This window comes from Chinchilla lanigera, unplaced genomic scaffold (assembly GCF_000276665.1).
Source record: "Chinchilla lanigera isolate Chin_1 unplaced genomic scaffold, ChiLan1.0 scaffold00050, whole genome shotgun sequence".
NCBI classification, from domain to species: domain Eukaryota; kingdom Metazoa; phylum Chordata; class Mammalia; order Rodentia; family Chinchillidae; genus Chinchilla; species Chinchilla lanigera.
In genome coordinates this window covers 3,090,858-3,099,517 of record NW_004955451.1, presented here as the reverse complement: position 1 = coordinate 3,099,517, position 8,660 = coordinate 3,090,858, and positions in this window count along the sequence as shown.

The following is an 8,660-nucleotide window of genomic DNA, read 5'->3' as shown; positions in this document are numbered from 1 at the left end:
ATCTAGGACAAAGAGCATAGAAGAACCAGGCAGAAAATAAGAGTAGACACCCAGAGTTCTCTGAATGGCTTTTTGGGGCTCGTATGTGGTTTCTCGTCAGTGCTTCTCATTTCTGGATCCTGAGTGCCTTCTAAGCCTGGGGCCTTGCCCAGCTCACCTTCCAGCCAACAACTCAGTCTCTGGAGGTAAAATTTCATGATGAAACTGAGACAAGGTCCAATGTAGCAGAGCTATCTTAACCAAAATAATGCTTGTGGGCAGTCTTTCCAGTGACTTAGCATTAGCTTCCTTCAGGACTGATCTGGTAGACAAATACACCAGATTAGATTTTCTTCTCTCCCTTTCTTTTCTTTCTTTTTCTTTTCTTTTCTTTTCTTTCTTTCTTTCTTTCTTTCTTTCTTTCTTTCTTTCTTTCTTTCTTTCTTTCTTTCTTTCTTCTTCTTTCCTTCCTTTCTCTCTCTCAGTCTCTCTGTCTCTCTGCCTCCTTTTTTTTGAGACGGGGTCTCACTTTGTAGTTCAGGGTGTCCTCAAACTCATGGCGGTCCTCCTGCCTCAACCTACTGGGACTACAGGTGTGCGCCACCATGACCAGCTGATCATAAACTTTCAAGGCCAAGAGAGACCATAAAAGGCAAAATAGTCTGACAAGATGTCTCAGTTGTCTGCAACAACCCTGTATTTGTTGTCTACTGTTACATAAAGAATTTCCCCCAAATATGACAACTTCAAACACAATTATAAACACACAGTTTTACAAGGTCAGGACTCCTGGAGCACTCCAGTGCTCACTGGTTCTGATTCCTGGTCTCTCAAGAGATTGCAGTGAAACTGTTGTCTGGGGATACAGTCAACTAAGGTTTGAACAAGTCTAGAAGATCCACTCCAAGCTCGCTTGTGTGGCTGATGGAAAGAGATTTCAGTTCTTCACGTTGTGGCTCTCTCCGTGGGGCTGTTCAGTACGTGACCAGCTAGCATCCCCAGGCCTCACCGCCCCAGGAAGTGACACACGGTAAGGAGAACAACGCCACGTCGCCTTTGAATGACCTTCATCTAAGTCATATAGCAGCACAGTGATTTATCCTATTCATTAGAAGTGAGTCATGAAGTCCAGCCTATAATTAAAGAAGGAGATGACACAACAGCATGAATACCAGGAGGGACAGGTCTTGGGGCCGTCTTGGAGACTGGCTACCACAGCACCTGCACAAGATAGCATTTAATTCTTGCATGAACACCTCCAGACATGGATAACTATTTGGAAGGCAGCCCAACCCTTTTTTTTTATTTTAAAGAGAATTTTAAAAAATAACAAAATAACAACAACATAGACAAAAACAAAACAACACAAAAACAATAAAAATGATACAGCGTTTCAAAACAAAACGATAGGGATTAACAGTGGTTGTTATAGTACATATTGTTATCTTCAGTGAAGTTGCTCAGATTACCAGATGTAAGAATGCAAGACTGACCAAACCATTACAGAGGATAAAAAATAATAAAAAAATTAGAAATGATACAGAGCTTCACTAAACAAGATGGTAGGAATTCACCAATGGTTGTTATATTGCATATTGTTGTCTTCAAATTAGTTGTTCACTGACCCTTTTTGTTTTGTTTTGTTTTGTTTTTGAGACAGGGTCTCGCTCTGCAGTTCAGGCTGGCCTTGAGCTCACTTTGTAGCCCAGGTTGGTCTTGAACTCGCAATCCTCCTGACTCAGCCTCCCAAGTGCTGGGATTACAGGCATGCGCCACCATTCCTGGCACCAACCCATTTTTGAAGAGCAATATGATTTAACTTAGATTGAGCTAGTATCTCTGGTAATTTCCACACATCAGTCTAATTCCATCCCCAATTTTTAAGACACAATTATTCAAATATTTGAAAAAATGTCCCCTCACAGCCCGTATATTGAACATATCCATAGGTCATGTTTTAGACTCCAAATGAGGATCTTATATTTACCTCCATTAGATTGTTTTGTTTTTCCTTTTATTTAATAATCCCAAATGACTTATATGTACACCCCTCACATTTTCTGATGACATGAAACTTTTATAAGAAGCCATTACTGGCAAGTTAATTTCCTCAACTCTGAGATGTCAATGATTACTAGAAGCACTATTGATTTAATAACTTTTTCAGGGGAAATAACAGTACATTATCCATATAAATCAGCTAGAAGAGATGTATCATGATTTCACAAGTATGGCAATATTAAAAAATATTATTAGAATTAAGGAAATACAGATGTTGGCTAGTGGTATTAACATTCAGAAAGATTTTACCGTATCTGAAACAGGGCCAACAACAAAGCCCAACTCAAAGGAAGTTTATTTATTTATTCACTCCTTTCTTCATTCAAATGTTCATGAAGCATCTGCTATGTGTCAGAGGTGGGCAAGGCAAAGATGGCAAAGACGTGGACTCTGACCTCTGCAGCACACAGTCTTCATTAAAGCAATAACAGTTGAGTTCAGGCATTAAAGTTATAACTTCTGTTTTGAATACAGTATTATTGATCCTCCTTGGATAGCTCTTGCTTGCCAAATGTGATGGCCTGGAGACTATGGGCTTTCTAAGACTTGGCTTTCTAAAATACCAAAAAATGATTATACTGAGCAGACCTTCCTAAGGTTCCTTCTGCTTAAAAAGATGTAGCTAGCCAGATGGACAGGTGGGTGGGTGGTTCAATGAGATCAGTGGCGGGGGGAGGCAGGCAGAGGCAGAGGGAGAGAGAGACAGACAGGGAGACAGACAGAGACAATGACAGAGACAGAGACAGGAAATGAAGATGAGAATGAAACATCAGGGATGAAACAGAAAAATTACTTCTGCATTTTTCAGAAAAGACAAAACTCATATTGAGATTTCTATCTTGGTAAGCAAAGAGAAGTTCTTACTTAGGAAAAAGGCAGGTGGGGCATCAGGCACAGACAATTATTACCTACTTTCTCCCTTCGATTGTAAGCAGAGAGCTAACACCTAACTTTCTTACATTTCCTAAACACTGGAAGATTCCTAAATTCCTGGGTTTAATTATAAGTTTATTGAAAAACACGTCAAATACCATGTACAATTTTTTATTGAAAAATGTATAATTTGGTGGCCTTTAGTATGTGTGCAGATTTGTGTAGCCATCTCTACACTCAATTTTAGAATATTTTTATCATCCTAAAAGAAAAGCTCACATTCACTTACATCACTAACTCCTTCCCCACCTACCTATATCTCTCTGCAGCCCTATGCAACCCTAATCTGTTTCTGTCTCTATGGATTTGCCTACGCTGGACATTTCAAGTAACTAGAATGATTTATGGTTTTTCTGTGACTGGCTTTTTATTTTTATTTTTGGTTATTTGAGTCAGGGTCTCACTATGTAGTTCAGGCTGGCCTCGAATTCATGGCAATCCTCCTACCTCAGCCTCCCCAGTGCTGGGTTTACAGGTATGCACCACCACACCTGGCTTTTGACTGGCTTCTTTCACTTACTGCATTTTTAAGGTTTATCCATATTGTTGCAGGTATCAGTACTTCCTTTCTTTTAATAGCTGAATAATACCCTACTATATGACTATCACATTTTGTTTATCCATCACCACTTGATAGACTTTTTCCGCCCTTTTAGCTCTTATGAATAATACTGCTGCAAATATTCACGTGCAAGTTTTTATGTGGACAGGCGTTTTCTCACTTCCCCTTGATGGAACTCTTGGTCCTTCAGTAGCTCTTCCATGTGTAGCCTTTTGGTAAACCAGACTGCCCCAAAGCGGCTCTGCCATTCTATGTTCCCACGGGCAGCGCGTGAGAGTTTCGGTTCCTCCCCGTTGTTCTCTGCCCTGCCCTGTGTGAGCATCTCATTGTGCGTTTGACTCGCTTTTCCGCAGAACTCATGATGTTGAGGGTGTTTTCATTTGATGACGGGCCTTCTGCAGGTTTCTTCTGGAGAAATGTCTGTTCAGATCCTCCGTCCATTTTGTTTGTTTGTTCTTTGTTTTTTGTTTTTTTTTTCCGGTACCGGGAATCGAACTCACGACCTGCGCTTGTCCAGCTACATCCCCAGCCGCGCTCCGTCCACTCTGAATGGGGCTTTCTGCCCTGTTGTTTCCGAGTTCGGGGCTCTGCTTCTCAGAGGCAGAGCGCACTGGGAGGAGTCGCCCGGCTCCGTCACCTCTGCTGTGTTCGAGTCCCCGCGGCGGGCACGGGACGTCTCTGGATGACAGGAGGGTAAGGGAGGCGCAGCGGATCCAAGGCATCCACGCAAATCCGACTCTGCTCTCACGGAGAAGAATACTGTGACCATAAGAGGTGACAGGGTGGTTAAGAGACGGGCAAGGCCGGCGACCGCGAACACGACGCCGCAAGGATCCCGGGTCTCCTCACCGACCTGAAAACCCTTGGCCAAGGGCAGGTCGCTCTGGGACCGAAGGATCGCGAGGTGAGCAAAGTCTCGCGTTGCCTTCATCCCGCAAGGGGGGCAGCCGCAGGCCAGTGGACTGCACATGCGCGGGCTCACCCTGCACGCGGCGCTCGCTTCCGGCAGCGCTGGCGGGAGCTCGGCGCACGCGAGGGCCGAACTCTCGAGTGGCGCTTGGAGTGGATGACTTGTGATGCCTGGGGAAGACAGGGTCGCCGCTGAGACTGGCACCTGTCAGCACTCTGTCTAGGTAGCAGTCTGATTTAATAGTGTACAGCGCCAGCTTCCCATAAATTATATTTTTGGTTGGAGAAACTATTTCAACGATAAGATTGTCATAATAATTTGGAGAATTAGTAATTTTCTAACAATGATTGGCCACTTTAAATTTGAGTAAGGAGCTCAGTGTGGTGGCGCCTGCCTGTAATCCAGCACTTGGGAGGCTGAGGCAGGAGGATGGCTGTGAGTTTGAGGCCAGCTTGAACTGCATAGTGAAACCCTGTCTCAAAAAGACAAAGAAAAAAAAAATCAGTAAGAATTAGCAAAAGGTTAGCCGTTGTGGTGATGCACACCTGTAATCCCAGCACTCTGGTGGCAGAGGCAGGAGGATTGCTGCTAGTTTAAGACCAGCCTAGCCTGCAAAGTGAGTACAAGGCCAGCCTGAACTGCATAGTAAGACCCGGTCTCAAAAAGACAAAAAACAAGAATTAGCAAATGATGTGTAACAGCAATCCCTTGTTAAATTGACTAATTAGATCTGTTTGTTTACATGAGAGTATAAATATTTTAGAGTAAACCCCAATTTAATAAGTGAACAAACTTATTAAGATATAATTGCTTTCTAAATTCTGTGTTTTAAAAGTCATAAGTACAATGTGGATTACAAAGTGTTCTAACATGGAGCCTTCAGGAAAATTTGGCTTCTCTTTCTCTTTCTATAATTTTTTTTTGGTTTAAAGCTAAACATGTTAATGTAGAAGGGAAAGTTTATAATTGGAGTCATTTCATTTTTGTTTTATTTTTTGAGACAAGGCCTCACAGTATGTAGCTCAGGCTGGCCTTGAACTTGTGTCGATCCTCCTGTCTCAGCCTTCTGAGTGTTGGGATTACAGGTGTGTGCCACCATGCCCAGTGTGGAGTCATTTCACTTTGATAAAGCAAAGTCATTAAAAAGAAATGTAGTATTGTTTAAGATGAGAAAATGAGGAAGAAAAACATTCCAAGTAGAAGGAATTTCTGATTGTGGTTCATATTTCCACCCAGAAAACTGACATACATGTTATTTATGAGGATAAAGTATGGTTGTAAGTGTGGAGAATATGTATAGAGAATATGAATATCAGCAGAAATTGTGCAAAAATACCTGTAGAAGCGATAGATGTCAGTTTTGGGACAGCAATTACCTCTAGAGAGAGAGCGGGGAGAGAAGAGAGAGACTGAGACTTAAGTTGTATCTGATCTTTTACTGTGAGGAAGAGTGAGAAGTAGTGGATTTCTCTTGTTATTTACTGTATATTTGAATATTTCATTAATTGAACATTGTTAAGCAACGGAAAATGTAGCTTCATTCTGACTGCTTTTTCTAAAGGAGCCAACATGTACTTCATGTAGATTTGAGAACATGTTTAAATAAGGTTTTAGGTATGGAGGGTGTTTACTTTTAGAGTCTTAGCATATACTACTAATAACAAAAGCCAGGGCTGGGGATTTAGCTGAGCGGCACAGCGCCTGCCTGGCAAGCGCGAGGTCGTGAGTTCAATTCCCAGTACCGGGGAGGGGAGGGGAGTAAAAACAAACAAACAAAAGCCACAGTTCATTAAGCAAATAATACACACCATGCAAGTCGTGGGGAACACTCTGCTGCTTTGACAGTAACCACGCGAGGAAGGTGCCTGCTTCATTCCCACGGAACAGGTGGCCAGGTGAGCTGTGACTCCAGCCCGCGCGCGGTGATAAAATATGCTAAGCGAAACTCCGACTTTCAAATGTCAAGTCTAATATCCCAAAGATCATTTCTCATGCAATAGCTTTCTTTTCCCCAAGAGTTATCTCTCCATTTTAATATGTTTACTTGAGAAAAATCAGAAAATATGGACAGGGAGAAAGGAGATAAAAATTGCCCGTACTTTCGCTCCCGCCCAGAGATAATGACAACTAGCATTTTCATGAGTGCCCTTTCATCTGTTTCCCACGCATAAATTTGTAGGAACTTGCACATGCTTTGAGAAGAAACTGTGTCAAGAATTTCTCTATTGCTATTGCTCGTGACACGTAATATGGAATAGATTAAAAGCTTGGCTTTTATTCCATACTTGTCTGTATATATATTGTTTGAGGCACAGTTTAAGCTGGAGGTGGGAAGGCTTCATTTTTTAAAACCTATGCCACACATGGGGGAAAAATAGGTAAGCTAGTTTTTAAAAAAAGTCATGGGGTTTATAACATTGATGTATTTAAGACAAAGATATTTATATTATATTATATTTACCAGGAAATCATAAAACCTGTAATGAGCATATTGCCCTGTTGTGGAGGGTTTCTTTCAAAGAACAGGTGGCCCTTTATTTTAAGAAAAAGGGAAAATGGCAATATAAAATATGAAAGCAAATATTTCAAAATTTAAAGTCTATCATGCAATTGTAATCCAAAATGCCAAAAAGCTAAATTGAGAAAAGATATAATTTGTACGTTGTTTTCAAAAATCCATACAAACATTTTATATTTCCCCAGTAGATTTCTCAAGAAATGTGACATACAACATTTGTGAGACTGAGGCAGGGGAATTAAAACCTGGGCTACATGGTAAGACCCTGTCTCAAAGAACACAAAAATTAGCGAGGTAGGGTGGTGCACATCTATAATCCCAGCAGTGGGGAGGCTGAGGCAGGAGGATCCTCAGTAGTGGATTCGAGGCCAGCTACATATCGAGACTGTGTCTCACAAAACAAACAAAAAAGGAGAAAAGAGAAAGAATAAAGGAAAGTGACATCTGTTCATGTAAATCATCTGTTCATGTAAATCAGTGATAGCGATCCTTGCAGAGCTTTGATGATGCAGACATCCTGCTACTGCGCATGTGCTATAATAGAAGCTCACAAGCACTGATAGAGATTATCATGGTTTCTCTCTGTTCTTCATTCCCAGCACACTTTCTCAGGAGAAATTCAATGTTCAATTAACAAATTTGTTAAGTTCCCTCATGAATAAGATATTAATATTTCATCAACTACGTAAATCCAAAATAACAGTTCAGTTTTAAATAACCTGGTATCATTTGTGTTATGTGTCATGTACAGGAAACACTGATTTCCGGCATTTAAAAATATTTTTGAATACTACCTGTGTACTTTTTTTGGAAACAGGGTCTCGCTATGCAGTCCAGGCTGGTGTTGAACTCACTGTGTAGCCCAGGCCTCAAACTTATGGTAACTCTCCTGCCTCAGCCTCCTGAGTGCCACCATGTACAACCCAAATGCTTTTCTAAGTATCAAGGCTGCAGTATTTTGTTGTGTTTTCTTTTTAAAATATACACCTATATCTGATTCTGTTCTTGTGGTTTTACATTCTTTTTCTTAAGGAAGGTCCTCAACACTGTAGATTTTAGGCCATACACAGCTTGAAGCTGCCTCTGCTGGGGCATCAGAAAGGGGATTCCATTCAAAACCATCCCTCGGGTACCTGCTCTTCCACGTGCCTGCTGTCTGGCTTTTAGTTTTGCTTCTGGAACGAACCATCAACCCTACTGCTCTTTACCACTGGGAAAGTGTTACCAAAGACCTAGAAAACAGGTTCATCGAGTCACAAGTCACCTCTTCTCTGCTGAAAATAAACATCTAGGGTTGCCTCATTTAGCAAAGAAACCTCCAGGGTAGCCAGTTTAGTTTGAACTCCAGATAAATCTTACATGGGACATATTTACACTAAAAATTATTATCTGAAATTCAAAGGTAAGGAGCAAAAAAACAACAACAACAAAAAAAAACCCTATATTTTATCAGGCTTATGGATTTCTTTATCAGGCTTATGGAGTTCTCAAAAATGATTTCTCCAGCACACAGATCCCGTTTTGTTCCTCTTCTCTCTGTAGAACTCTCTATAGAGGAGTGCTTGGATTAATCATAGTGGGGCCAAATATGAGTACCAGTGGCTCAGCCTCTTTTTTTGGTGGTGGTGGTACTGGGGATTGAGGGGACCTTTACGCTGAGCTACACCTCAGCCCTTTTAAAATTTTTTGTTTTGCAA